At 38.2% G+C, this 15,562-nt stretch overlaps 1 protein-coding gene across 2 annotated transcripts in view; it reads right to left on the bottom strand.

Moving 5' to 3' along the window:
* LOC123620739 (speckle type BTB/POZ protein) overlaps window positions 1–13,093 on the bottom strand; it is a 68,736-nt gene extending 55,643 nt beyond the window's left edge. The window contains exon 1 of one of the 2 annotated variants that reach the window (XM_045526232.1): window positions 12,800–13,093. The gene's annotated coding sequence lies outside the window, so the exon portion shown is untranslated. The remainder of the gene's footprint in view (window positions 1–12,799) is intronic. The other variant, XM_045526233.1, reaches the window with a different exon arrangement.
* Between the last annotated feature and the right edge of the window lie 2,469 nt (window positions 13,094–15,562).

The following is a 15,562-nucleotide window of genomic DNA, read 5'->3' as shown; positions in this document are numbered from 1 at the left end:
TCCCTCCAAATTCCACACCTACTCCTCCCCTCCTCTCTATCTCCCACCCTCATCTCAGTAAGTGACACCTCTACCCATCCAGTTGCTTGAGCCAGAAACCTGGGAGTCATTCTTGACACTTTCCTCTCCTTCAACTCCCACATTCAATCTATAATTAAATAGATTCTTTCTTTAACTTACTTCTCAAATCCATCCACTTCTCTCCCTCTCCTCTGCCACTGAGTCCCACCTGCAAAGATTCTGATTTAAGTGGTATGGCATTGAGAGTTTTAAAAGCTGCCCAGGTGATTCTAATAGCTTAGGGTGAAACCACTGTTCTACACTGCAAGATCTGGACTTCCACTAACCTCTCTGACTTCCTTATTACTACTTTTCCCCTTGTTTTGTTCACTTAACTCCAGCCATGCTGGCCTTGCTGGTTCCTTGGAGATGCCAGGCACAGACATGCCTCATGGCTTTTGCTATCCCCTCTGTCTGGAGTGCTGGTTCACTTCTTCATCTTCTACAGACATTTACTCAAACTTTACCTCTGTAGTGATTTAGTGAGGCCTTCCCCAGCCATTCTATTAATATCTAAAATCACAACACTCACTCCCACCCCAACACTCCCCATCCCTTTCTCAGGTTTTATTTTTCCCCTTGGGATTTATCACCTTCTAACATACCATATACTTTATCTTATTTGCTGCCTGAATATGAGCTCCATGAGAACAGGGATTTTTGTATGTTTTGTTCCTTAACTATATTCCCAGCACCTAGAACAGCATCTGGCATATCCCCATGATTCTCCCTAATAGAAATGTATTCCTTTCCCTCATTACATTTGTAATAATTTACATTTTTATTTGTGTTTATTTCTGAAATGTCCTTTCCTAGACTGCAAATTCTGTAAGAGTAGTTATTTTCTATTTGATTCACCCTGACACACACACCTTGGCTCATACTTACATGGCACAGAGTAGCTATTCAAAAAATAGCCAATAAATAAATAAATAAATGGATGAGGTCAAATAGATTTTCAGAAAACATACTTTAAGCATATTATTTCTTCAATCAATAATTTTCAAAGTCTCCTATGCCTTACCACATTAAATCCAAACTGCTTGGCCATGGCAGAAAACTTTCCATATTCTGAGTCCATTTAATTTCTTTCCAATGTTCTCTACCACCACCCCATCTTTTGCTTCTGCCATACTACACTATTTCCAGTACACACCCTATACTAACATTTCCCCATCTCCATATTTTTGCACATGACACTCCTCCTGCCTGAATTCCCTTCGCCATCTCAGCCAATCAAAATTCCAACCTTCAAAACCCAGCTCAAACGTAACCTTCAAAAACAGTCCTGATTCTCACTTCGGCTTCCCCAACTAAATGATCTCTTCCTCTTCTAAACACCAAATTAATACTGGTTTAATCTCCCACTCATTTCAGAACATACCCCTCCCTGACCTTCTACAATGCCTTTTGCTTACAGTCACTCAGATATTTGTTGAAATGAAGTCAGTTAATGCTACTACTCCCTTCTCTGTCATAAAACATTTTGAAATAGTTGGGGGAGGGAATGTTGTTCCTCTTTAGTGAGACCCTTTAATGATCAAAATATATAAAGCTGGAATGGTGGATTCTCTGTCTTAACTGTCCCTTTTATGCCTTTTCTGGAAAGGTAGGACCTTCCCAAGTGCAATTTTTAGAGCTCAGATTTTTAAAATATATTCATCTGTTTGAAAAAAATGTTAAGCTATATGTACTACTACATGACACAACTTCCATAAACTTTAGTAAAATGGTTTATCCTATGATTATCATAAACTTGAAAGACTATCTGGCTGAAAATCTGAACACCTTAAATTCTTTTTGAAAATGACAATTCCTAGGAAAACATTTCTGTTTAACCAGAAGTTTGAAACTTTTTATGATCTTTTAAAATACCCCATTCATTCTGACATTAAGTGATGTTAAGTGACTGTACTAGCAATCTAGTAAAATTCCATCATCAAACACCTGGTGTACCTCAAGTATAGACCTTTGTTTCCCCACCCACACTCTCTCCTAAGGTGGTGATGGTCCTCAGATCTCTTTAAGGGGCCTCTGAAGTCAAAACTATTTTCCTAATAATAGGAAATTGTTTGCCTTTTTCATTGTGTTGATATTTGCACTGATGGCACATCAATAATGGGTAAAACTGCTGCTGACTTAGCATAAATCTGGATAATGGCATCAAACTGTTACTGGAGTCATTGTATCTTTTTCTACTGTGCATAGGTGATTTTAAAAAAAATCACTTGCACTTAAGAATGTTCTTGATGAAGCAATGAAATTATTAATCTTATTAAATGAGTATAGGTCCTTTACATATTTCTGTGTAATGAAATGAGAAGTATCCATAAAGCACTTCTGCAGGATACTTAAAACAATGGCTGTCTAGGGTGGGAGAAGAGTACTTGTGACTCTTGAGCTGAACTAGCTGCTTTTTTCATGGAACGTTATATTTATTTGGAACAAAGAACAAATTGGTTATTCAGATATGAATATTTAACAGACATTTTCTTGAAAATAAAGTGAATCTGTCACTTCAAGGAAAACAAGTGATAGTATTTGTTGCCAATGATAAAATTGAGCTTTTGATGAAAAAAATTAGAATTCTGGAATACTTGTAGCCACTTGACAGCTTCGCAATACTTACAGACTTTTCTGATGAAATGGGTGGTAATAATAACTAATGCGGGCTTTCTGATATTGCATTATAGGATGTTTAAATGCTTGGAAGACCTGTTTAACTCAATGAACCAATATTTCCCAAATGACCAAAGCATATTATAAAATTATGTATGGGTAAAAGACCTATTCAAGCACAAGACAGACCAATGGATTTTAATGTAACAGTAACATCAATATGATTTCAGATTTCACACTCCAACTTATCAAAAACTAACATGTGTCAGGTTTTGCTACAGTATCAGAGAAGAATATACACAATTGTCTGAAAAGGCTATAAAAGACTTCTTCCTTTTCCAACTATATATTCTTTGAAGCCACATTTTCTTCACATACTTCAATCAAAACAATTTATCACATCAGATTGAATATAGAAGCAGACAATGAAAATCTAGCTATCTTCCATTAAGCTGGATATTTAAGTGATTTGCAAAAATTTTTTAAATACCACTCTTCACACTAATTTTTTTAAAAGTTATTTTTTGGTAAAAATATATTATTTACATTAATATGAAATAGGTTTGTTACTTTTAAAGTAATATTTTAAAATTATTTTTCATTTTAATTTCTAATTTGATAAATATCAATAGATACAACCTACATAAAAAAAGCTCTTTAGAGTCCTCAATAATGTTTAAGAATGTAAATTATCCTGAGACCAAAATGTTTGAGAATCACTGCTCTAAGAAAATCTGCTTTTGATTCTAGTCATTCCCAAAACTACTCTGTTTGTATCAAATCTCCACCTTCCCCATCCCCAAATGGAGTTGAACCTGGCGCAGATATTTAGACTGACCAAATCAGATCTCCCTTAGGAATCTGAATTAAGCCTCATGAAGACTGAAGTCTATTTATAGCAGAACACTAGAGACCATTAATTCTTATTGCTGAAGTCCCTAGAACTGTTTTGGTTCCAGCACTTTCTGAGGGCCTGGTTGTTCAGCTTTTCCTTGGATTCTGCAACAGCTATTTAAATAGGTTTCATTTCTTTACAATCAAAAATGCCTTAACAAGGTAAAACTTCAATGCCTTTATCAAAACTGTTTTATTTGGTGTCCTCATGCAAACCACCAAAATATAACAAGGTTCCCCTCCATTTGAAGATCATATCTCTATATAAAATAAAAATCACTCCAACAAAACTAAAAATTGAATGAAAATTGTAGGCTCATTCAGAACAAGTAATCAGTTATTAGATAAGGAAGGCCTAAGTTTTCTTTCCTTTGGGAAAAGAATATTCATATATCATCTTCTGGATAATATATTCATACATCATGTGAATATATTTTAGACAACAAATGGCTTCATTAAAATGTAACAATCTGACAGGGTTTTTCAGGAGCTTGATGAACAGAAAAAGAACAAAGCAGTAAGACTTGCCTTACCGAAAATGAACAATTATGATAAAGCTATGATAATTAAATCAGTATAGTACCAGTGCAATCCAGGCTAATAGACCAATGGTAGAGAGTAGAGAAAATGTAGATACAAACCCTCATATATATAGAAACATGTAAGTGGCATCATGAAAAGGAACAGATGGATTACTCAATAAATGATGCTGGGACACTGGGTTATCCTTATGGAAAGAAAACTGGAGTCACTTTTCAGGGTTATCTTTATGAAAAAAAAATTGATCCCTACTTCACACCAAATGTCAAAATAAAATTCCAGGTGGATTAGAGACCTAAATGTGAAGAACAAAACTTTCAAACTTTTAGTAGAAAATATAGCATGTAACTATTACCTCAGTATAGGGGAGGATTCCTTCATTAAGACACAAAAAACACAAACCATAAAGGAAAAACATTAAAAATCTGATTAAGGTCTCAAATTCAGTTTCAATAATAGATAAAGTTAAAAAACAAACCAAAACACAGCCATTAGTATAACTACTATCAAAATAACTCAGAAAATGTTGATGAGGATGTAGAGAACTTGGAACCTACATTCTTGTTAGGAATGTAAACTGGTGCAAGAAATAGTATGGAAAATAGTATGGAGGTTCCTCAAAAAGTTAAAAACAGAATTACCGGCCGGGTGCGGTGGCTCATGCCTGTAATCTTAGCCCTCTAGGAGGCCGAGGTGGGTGGATCGCTGAGGTCAGGAGTTCGAGACCAACCTGAGCGAGACCCCCGTCTCTACTAAAAATAGAAATAAACTATCTAGACAACTAAAAATATATATAGAAAAAATTAGCCGGGCATGGTGGCGCACGCCTGTAGTCCCAGCTACTCGGGAGGCTGAGGCAGTAGGATCGCTTAAGCCCAGGAGTTTGAGGCTGCTGTGAGCTAGGCTGATGCCACGGCACTCACTCTAGCCCGGGCAACAAAGTGAGACTCTGTCTCAAAAAACAACAACAACAACAACAAAAAAAAACCCAGAATTACCATATGATCCAGTAATTCTGCTTCTAGGTATATATCCCAAAACAACAAAGCAAGATCTTGAAGAGATATGCATACATTCATGTTCACAGCAGCATTACTCACAAAAGCCAAAAGGTGGAAACAACCCAAGTGTCCATCAACAGATGAATGAATAAACGAAATGTGACAGATCCATACAATGGGATATTATTCAGCCTTAAAAAGGAAGGAAATTCTGGCACATGCTAAAACACAGATGAACCTTGAAGACATTATGCTAAAGCCAGTCATAAAAAAGAAAAATTCTGTATGTTCCACTTATATGAGGCACTAGTAATGAAATTCCTAGAGACAGAAAGTAGAAGGGTGATTCCTAGAGGCTGCTGGGAGGGGGGAAACAGGAAGTTGTTGTTTAGTGGGTATAGAGCTTCAGTATTACAAGATGAAAAAGTTCTAGAGACGTTTTGTACAACAATGTGAATATATGAAACACTACTAAACTGTACACTTAAAAATGGTTAAGATGGTAAATTTAATATGTTTTTACCACAATAAAAAATAAATAAGACTATTATGTGTAATAATAAAAAATGGAAATACCATAAATGTCTAACAGGAAATGGATATTAGGTACAGTATATTTATACAACAAAATACCATACAGCAGTGAAAATGGACTCAAGTTACATGCATCAATCTAAGTTAATCGCAAAAACCATACTGAGCACAAATATTAAGATAAAGAAATGGTACGTATTGGGTTTGTTGCACAGTTAGAAAATGATAAATACCAAATTCAGGATAAGTGTTATCTCTAAGGAGAGAAGAAAGAAAGGAGTATACCAAGGCTGCACTGTTTCTGTAATGTTTTATTTATTAGAAAAAATTTCTGGGACCAAATATAACAAAATTTTAAGATTTGATAAAGCTGAATGATGAGTATATGAGAAACATATTCTTTATATTTTTCTATATATAATTTAAAAATTAAAGCAGCACAAATGATGTTCTATGTTGAAAACCTGTCATTTTTTACTTACAGCAAATTTCCACATGGCTACCTGTTTCCAAATATCAAGTAAAAGAGTATATAAATCTCAATTTAGGGAGATGAATGATTACACATAAATTTTTCCTCTTACAAATAAATAAACAGATATATAAAAAGGAGGAATTAGAGGCTTTCAGAGAACTACCGCAAGTCCCTCTCTGATGTAGCTCGTGCCATGGCAGGAAGATTTATGCCAACAGCTTCTTAGAAAATAAAAAGCCAAGAATAAAGGTCTTCGTGGTCAAGAGTTACTGTCTGAATGTTCACTTCCCACTGTGAGGTCTGTATCCAGTTCTCCCCAAGGTGCATATCCACCTGTGCCATACAGGGTACCTCTGAAACTCCTTGCCAGTTCTATTAAAACATGACCATAGTTGTAAGAATGACAGCCCAAGCATTTCCTGAAGAGTCTTTACTTTAGAATTTTTTTTTCTTGTAACAGGACCGTTTCAAAAACACAAATAAAAGAAGCTACTAGATCTTATTAGCAAAAGTGTCAGCACAGCCTTTCAGGGTGATTTACCACGCCTGAAAACAAACACAAAAAATAGGTGTGCTTCCCTGAATACACAACCAGAATTTAATATGGGACCAGTATTGTTATGAAACCAGGTTGAGAATAACCTTGTAAATATGACAAGATGGTAAAAAAAAATTAAAACATGAATTTCAGATAAATATCAGAATAATGTTATCATCTAGCTTTGAGTAAAGTGAAATCAGTAAGATTACTTAAATACAACTTCACGGTAGGAGGCTAATAAAACATATTTTGCTCAGGTAGGAATTAGTCCAGCCCCTGAAATCCACTTTAGAATGCAATTCTGCTGTATCTTTCATTTGTATTAACCTTCATTAGCATGATGGACTTTCAGAAAACACTATGGATGCACCAACCCTTCTCCTGAGTCTACCGTACACGATAGAAATCCACAGGATTCAGCACTGTTCCAGACCCTGAGTTAAGTCAATTAGATAACAGGGTTTATGGCCTATCTGAATTTTTTCCCTAATTAAGAACAATTTTTCTTCTTTTTATGATGAAAATCTAGTGATAATGAAAAAAATATGCTATTACAGCATAATCTTACATAACATTCTAAACTGTATGGAGATGAGGAAAAGGGAAGAAAGACATATACTCGTAAAGATATTTTTATATAACAATAAAAACCCATATCCTCAACAAAGCTTATAAACACCCAATTTCTACCTCTAAATTTCATTCTGTGTATCTTTCATCTCATAAAAAAGCAAGGTTGCTCATGAGAGAAGAAATGCCCCAGTCTCTTCTACAGCTAACCTGATGTTAAGGTTAGGGAGGAGGGGGTCAGTGCTCTCTTCAGAGATAATACCATCTTTCTTGAAGAATATTCAAGACAAGGAAGTTGTGAGTTCTCTGATCTAGAATCCAGCAATGCAGCAGCACAGAAGTGAGTCAAACACCAGGTATGCTGGGTTAAAATAAAGGCACCTTTAGTTTTTAGAATTTGGTTCCAGAAGCTCCATATGGGAGACGAACAACCTAATTTACTGAAAGGGAAGAAAATATGATATATATAAAAGTAAGGTAAGGGTTCCACATCTGAGACAGGAAAAATACAAAATGAGCCAGGAACTTCTTGTGCCAGAGGCAAGGAAGCACTCATCATACCTCAAGCTAAAAGGGATCCCACAGGCCAAATATGGGACATTTTGAGCACCAAAAGAATGTCTGTAATTGTTGGTAAAACACAGAATAAATTAAAATCCATGACTTCATAATGACAGTAAAAGAAAGAGACGGGGAAAAAAAACCCAATTCATTTACCACCATTAGAGATGACTTATTCAGAAAAGAAAGTGTTAAAGGGGCAAAATTAAGAATTTACATCAATTTGTTAATAGAAATTACAATTTATTCCTAACTGGTGAGGAAAATCTTTACAGAAGATTGAAAGCTAATCAATGTAAAAAGAAATGGCAGAATTAGACAATCACCATTTTGCAACAACCAATGAATTAACTGATTCAGGCAAGGATCATCATCACTCGGTGCAAGGTTGCTGAAGAAGTTTAATAGTATGGTGTCAAAGTGACACCACTGTACAGATTACTAATTACAAAGGAGAAAAATGTCTTTACAATGGAGAGACCTTAAACAAACGATCAAACAAACTCAGCATAATTAATTGTGGGATATTATGACATCATGTTTTTCGTATTATGATGCAATGAGGAGAAGAGCAATACCTACATAGTATTCTTACCACAAAATGTTTAACTAGAATCTAATCAAGCCTTGAGACCTCAATACCAGTTTTTTTTAGGTAATACAGGGAATAAAGGAACAAATTAAATGAAACTGTGAGGAAACAACCAGAAAATTCAATAAGTGATATAGTCTACAAGACAAATGGCCTGGTCTCTTCAAAATACCAATATTGTGTAGCTTCTAAACTGTTCTAGATTTAAAAAGAGACTAAAGAGAAATGTCTAGAGGAAAAAATACAGCTAAAGAAGTGTCATCTTTAAGACAACTGGGAAAATCTAAACATGAACTGGATATTACTGTTAGAGAATTACTGTTAATTGCCTTAACTGTGGCAAGTATTGCAAGTGCAATTAAGTAAAACAATGTATTTTAAGGGGATGCATCTAAAGTATTTAAGTACTTCAGTATCATGATGTCTGCAATACAAAAATTTATATTATATGAACACATATGCACATAAAGGAAATATAGTAAAATGTGAACAACTATTGAACCTAAGTGATGGATACAAAGGTGATAATTGTACCATTCTTTCAATTTTTCTGTATGTTTAAAATTTTTCCCTTAAACAGTTATAAAAGAAAAAAAGGCTCAAAATGCACTTTTTCCAGGCAGGCCTCCCAAATGAACTCTCCTCTAATCCCTAACCACTCATTTACAAGGTCTTCTCAACATGGAACACAGTTTATTATTGTTCACATTCTGTTTTCTAACTGTTCTCTTGTTTCATATATTCAGCAGATGTGCTTTTCCAACAAGATTGTTGCGTCTTTGTCTAGTTTTGATATCAGGGTAAGGCTGACCTCTATGTGAGTTTGGAAGTATTCCCTCTTCTACAAGTTTGTGGAATAGTTTGAGTAGAATTGGTTTTAGTACTTCTTTAAATGTCTGGCAGAATTCAGCAGTGGAAGCTGTCAGTTCCTGGACTTTTCTTTGATGGGAGACTTTTTATTACTGCTTCAATCTTGTTAGTCATTGTTACTGGTCTATTCAGGTTTTCTATTTCATCATGGTTCAATCTTGGTAGGTGGTATGTGTCCAGGAATTTATCGACTTCTTCTAAGTTTTCCAATTTGTTGGCATATAGCCGTTTTCCAACAAGATTGTAAGCTCCTTCAGGCACAGACATCTTTTAATTATCTTCTATTTCTTCACAACTCATAGTGAAGTATTCTGCCACCAGCAGACTTTTAAAAAGTGCTAGTACCTATATTCTGTGCCGAGGCAGTGGGCACTCAGTAAAGCATTTTAACTAACTGGGTTGGCTTTTCCATTTCTAAACTGAACAGCAATTAACTTGTATAAACAATTTCAAGTCACAGTTACCAAAAGGAGATCATAAAACATCACTTACAGGCTTACAGAATTTCACATAGAGAAACTAGCATCTAAGAGTTAAAGAAAGAAATTGGAATATAGGTTTTACACGTCTTCCTAGCATTGTCATAGATTTGCTGTGATCTCCAGGCATATGACTTTATTCTCATGATCTTATTCTTCAATAGAATAATATCCTATAGCCCCCTCCATCTGCAAAACAGTGACGGTACTTATGCACAACTCCTGGTGTAATGGAGCTTAACAAAATACATAAGGAACTTTAAAATCTTAGATGAAAGACTGCACAAAAGACCAAAAATTTTGATGACAATTTTTGGTGAGGAAATAAGCAGATTCACACTGCTGGCAGGAATATAAATTCATATAACCTCTGTAGAAAGCATTTAGTAATATCTAACAACATTAAACATGCAGACACCCACTGATCCAGCATTTCCACTAAGAACTTTATGCAACAGACACCTATGTACATAATATGTACACACAAAGAATTAATTGTAGTGCTGGAAACAACCTAAATGTCCAATAGGAAGAGCTGGCTGAATGATCGTACATCTGTACAATGGAATACCTGCCATCTTTAGAAAAGGAAGAGGGACTGTACTTACCATATGGAATGATCACCAAGATAAATTAAGTGAAAAAAAGTGCAGAATAGGTATAGTGTGTAACCATTTGTATAAAACAAACAAAAACAATAAAGAATATCTAGGTGTATATGCTTGTAAAAGCATAAACTATTTCTGGAAAAGTAAACAAGATTGTTCTCTTTGGAGAGGGTTACTAGATGGAAGAAAGGAGAATAGAAGAAAAAAAAACTTTCATAGAAAAAAAGACTTTTCACTCTTTTACCGTGTGTGTACCACCTTCTGAATTTTATTTCATATGTATGTACATGTGTTACCCATTTTAAAAAACTTTTTTAAACAAGGCTCTGAACCAATACAAATTATTTAATTATATTCATCTTAATCCTAAAAACATTTCATGCCTTTGTACTGTCAAAATTTTAAATGAGGCTTCAGGAAATTTAACTAGATGAAATGTTTCCAGATAAAAAGAAAGCACCCTACATGGCAGAAACCTACTGAGAAGATGGACATTTATTACCTCAATAGTTTCACTTCTAGATTTTACCAGAACCTGGTCTGGACACAGGCAACATTAAACATTTTCAAGTATCAAACCAGTCACTATTAAGAGCTCTAAAAGGAGAACTCACCAAAGTACTAAGTGGAAACCAACTTCCCTCACCCTAAATGTGGGGTTATCATACTAACATCTACTCCTCAGTCTTCATACAAGGTAAAAAAGGTGAGTCTCTAGCTCCTTCCCTTCCCACACAGAATAATATATGCACCCCAAATTCTTGTTCTTTCTCTGTGTTATCTCTTGGCTCCAACTGTAACTATGGCAACAGGAAACAGCACAAAAGACAGCTGAACCATGTAAGGGCCAGGGTTAAATGGGGAAGTGAAAAAATTATATACACTTTAAGGCCCAAGAACATAAGGTCCTACAGTTAAGAATGGCAGCCAAAAAAGCCTTAAGAATACCAAAGAAAGTAGAACACAAAGGAAAGAGAATAGAAAATAAAGCTCACGAATAGGTCCCATTCCCAGTTATCCAGCTAGGAGACAGCTGGCAAGGATAACTGAAAAACACACAAAAAAATGTCCCCTCTCTCAACACCCCGCGCTTACTGCCCTACAACAATTTAGCTATTCATTTCAATGCTATCCGGCAAACTTTTCGCTAGAAAGAGTTTATCTTTTCCTGGGTTCTGATGGCAGGGGTAGAAGCAGCAAAGTATCCAAAAGAATGGCAACACAGGAGCAAATTAAAGGACCACGTACAATCCACCAGCTGAAAATCCAAGTGCTAAATCACTGAAATATTACTGTAGGGTCCATTATTTTTAATTTCTTGTTATTTGCCAATGTGAAAGAAACATCACTCTCATCACTTAAAATTAAAACCTCCACTGAGTAAGTTATTGTCCACTAATAGTTTCAGAATGCCTTTGTTTTCATGTGATATTCACAGAACATCAATAATGTACAGCTAAAACGAAAATGTTAAGGAAGATCTTTGACAAAAAAGAGGCAAATAGGTCACACAAAGTAGGAGAGCTGGTAGATGAGAATCCTGATGTCTTTACAGTTACGACCGACCCTAAGATTTGTTTTATACTGCGTGTGCTCTTTATCTCTACCTTATCTAGTTCTGTGGTGATAACTAAAGAATTTTACTAAAAGGACCTCCACTTTTAGTTTCTTTTTTTATGACCCTTAGTCTTCTTTAGCAAGGCTACCAAAATCCCCTGCCAGCGTAATTGAATGGCTTGGGGCATCTACTTCTAAATTTAGAGGAAGTTTGTACTAAAGGTACAGCATGACGACAGCAGTAAAGGAAAGGAAAAGTAATCCTAGAAGTTGCAGTGACAGTTTCAAAAGAAGGGTCAGCGTGGGTCACGCTGGCTCTGGGAGGCGTTCGTAGCCTGAGAGTCTCTAGGGCAACACCAGATGTGAATAGTGCCTTGTCCGTAAGTCCCTCACATAATTTAAATTCTCCCTTTTGGATGGGAGCAACAGGCTCATTGTGGAGCAGCACGTCTAGCCCTCCGCCTGGAAAGAACGCAGGCGCGTGGTCAAGGGGCTCTTTATCCCGCAGGTCCCTGCAACACAGCGGTGCGCATGCGCCCCGAGGGCAGCAAGCAAGCACCCCGAACGCCTTCACACTCGCGCATGCGCAGTCACCCATCTCGCCGCAGGCGACAGCTCACTATTTGGCAAGGGGGAGGGGGCTGGGAAATGATGGGGGGTGCTGAAAGCAGGGGGCGCGTTTGTGTTTCCTGAATGCTTGAAGGAGGGAGAAGAGACGGTTGATTAGGCTCTGGCATTCACAGGCCACGTAACCCGGGTGTAGGAAATGGGACAGAAAAGAGCATATGTGTGTGGTTGCTGGGGGGGGGGGAGCGGGGGGGTCAGTCACCTCTTAAGGGAGGCGTCCCCCTAGTCCGACAGGACAACCCCCTCCCTCGACTCTCCTCCCCCCACTCACCTGAGAGCGGCGGCGACGGCTGCTGGTCCCCGTCCCCCTGCACTCGCCTCATACTGTCCGCAACATCCGGGACCTGCGGGACCGCCGATACACAAATACACACACACTCGGAGCGCGCACACTCACACACACACACACCAACACACACCGACCGGGGCGTCATGGCGTCACCACGTCGACGTAGCGAGCGCGTACCCGCCGGGCCCCACCCCGCGCGTCCTCCTCCCCTCTACTCCCCGCCCCTCCTCTCCCGGGTTCTCCTGCCCCTCCTTCCTCTTCCTCAAGACACCACCTCCCCTCCCTAGTGCGCATGCGTCCCAGGGGCCTGACCAGGGCCCGAGGATTGAGGAGGAGGGGCCTGAGTAGAAAGAGGCGGGAACTCGCAGGGGGTCGCGTGCAGGGTGCCGGAGGCCGCGCCGAGGTGCGAGGACCAGATCGCAGCGTACCCAGTCGGAGGCCCGGGTGGGCAACGTAACAATACAGGCTTTTCATAACAGCAACTTATATTTGCCATCAGTTTATGGCTTACCAATGAGTTTTACATGCATTATCTCATTTATTTAAAACCAACCCTGTCAGTGAAATATTTTTTTGGACTTTATGATGATAGACACCCTTTGAAGTAACTTTTAAAATTTAGCATTTGAAAACAAAAACAGGAAGGACCATCCTTTTGGAGGAAGACAGGGTATATATAGGTGGCCTAACTGAAAGGAAGCTGATTCAGTGACAATTTGTTGTTTTGGACACCTGAGCCCCAGTCTACCTCACGTCTTAGCCATGGGCCATAAGACATTTCTGAGTGGAGTTAAAAAAAACAACTTTCAGAGCATCTTGGCCCTGGGAGAAAGAAAGTCTTCTCAGTGTTAGGGTAATAATGTCATTGATGAGATATTTGTTATTGCTATGATTCTTTCCATCAGCTTGAACTTTAAAAAATTATTCTTACAGAATGATGCCAAATAATTCAGAGCAGGCATTGTCCCTTTTCATACTGAGATATTATCATTACATAGACACACACACACAAATGCACACGGCGTTGGATGTAAAAGGGCAACCTGATGAACCTAAAGGTCATGGGTGACAAAATGTGAGCCCTGCCTTGGAAACTGCTTCCAGGAGCCCTGCTGCCTCCCAGGCCGGTGAGACTGTCCCCAGGAGACAATGCTCACTGTCTCCTGCCACATGCATCCTGGCGCCAGGTGGCTGGTGAGTCTGTTCAGCAGGGAAGGCTGGGAGCCTAGGAGCAAAGCCACAGGGGTTTGGGGAAAAAGCCCCTGACAGTACCAGGTTGTCTTCCACTTTCAAAAACAGAAGTAGACCCTATAATCCAAAAGCATAAAACTTCCTAGGAATTACAGACAAAACACTCCAAACTCCTGGAATTTGCGCAACCCATTTTTCAGCCAAAATGATCAAGAAACGGAGATCCTAAATTCTACAATGATGTGGTTTCTGTGCCTGCCCCCCTTCAAAACAAAAAGAGTTTTCGTCACCTATTAGGCAGATGCTTGAAACTTTCCAATTAGGTTTTGCTTATCATGGTTACCAACAAACATTCATTCCTTTAGCTGAAGCCAGCAAGGCTTTTGATCCTTGTGAAAATTCAGAATGCACCAGAAATAATCTAGTATCCAATTACAAGGAACCAGTTCCTGGTGTCACTGAGGCTGTTCAGTTACCTGGTCTCTTGACTTCAGATTTCACACGAAGACAGGGAAGAAAGAAAAGGGGTACTCCTTGGAGGAAGGAAAATAACAGTGGAAAAGGGCGTGCAAAAAGAGAAAACTGGAGCCATGGACAATCTACTTTAGCCACCTCACAATTGAGTCTAATCATTACAGTTTAGCCGGACTCTGCCCTGGATCTGGGAGGGGACTCCTCAGGGCAAGTGAGTCTATGCCAGCAGCTTGTCCAGGCTGGCCCTGAATCCCCAGCCATCTAGAGAAGGATATGAGAGGTCCTATCCCCATCTGTAACCTGGTGCAACAAGGCTCCCATTATACTGTGAGGACCATACCGCCCACCTGAGATGTGATCCTATCAGCCTCTGTACAAAGGACTTTGATTTGGTGTGGAGCTGATTAAACGATTGTAGATGTCCTTGGAAGCACTATGTGGAAGAATTTTAAATAGCTTCTCCTTTTTAATATGCACTTCCTCTTCGGTTTTAATTATTTTGTTCCTACATTTTCCCTTTCAATTTACTAAAATCTAGAAATGTAATTAGAGCAGAGGCTGGGCTCAGAGAAAGCTGCCAGGATTTCTACAGCATGATTAAATATACCAGGCATCCCTTTAGTATGGGACTGAAAAATAGAATTCTCATTATTATCTTTCCTTATCCAGGAAAGAATCGGCACCACGTACAGATACGGATTTATTGAAAACGCAGCACTAATTAAAAACTCACCCAGCCTCTTGAGGTTTGGGTAAAAAAAAAAAAAGTGCAGTTATTTAATTATTTCCTCCACTTAATGTTTTGTTGTTGTAACCACGACAAGCAAGAAGCCCCCCTTGCTCTTCTTTCCTCAAAATTCTTCTCTCCTCCTGAGGGACTTAATGAGGCTTTTATCTGTGCAACAACAATCAAGCTTACAATGGCACCAATTCAATTCACTGCTCCTTGTGATGGTAGGAAACGTGCAGAACTCATTTTCTTAATCCAAACACAAATGACAAAGTGTTCATTGGCTGTCATGAGCCAGGTCTGGACAAGGAATCTTCCCAAAAGACCCTGAGATGTTTTATTTATTTATT

The sequence above is a fragment of the Lemur catta genome, chromosome 15 (assembly GCF_020740605.2).
Source record: "Lemur catta isolate mLemCat1 chromosome 15, mLemCat1.pri, whole genome shotgun sequence".
In the NCBI taxonomy this organism is placed as follows: domain Eukaryota; kingdom Metazoa; phylum Chordata; class Mammalia; order Primates; family Lemuridae; genus Lemur; species Lemur catta.
This window is presented reverse-complemented; position numbering and strand designations above follow the sequence as displayed.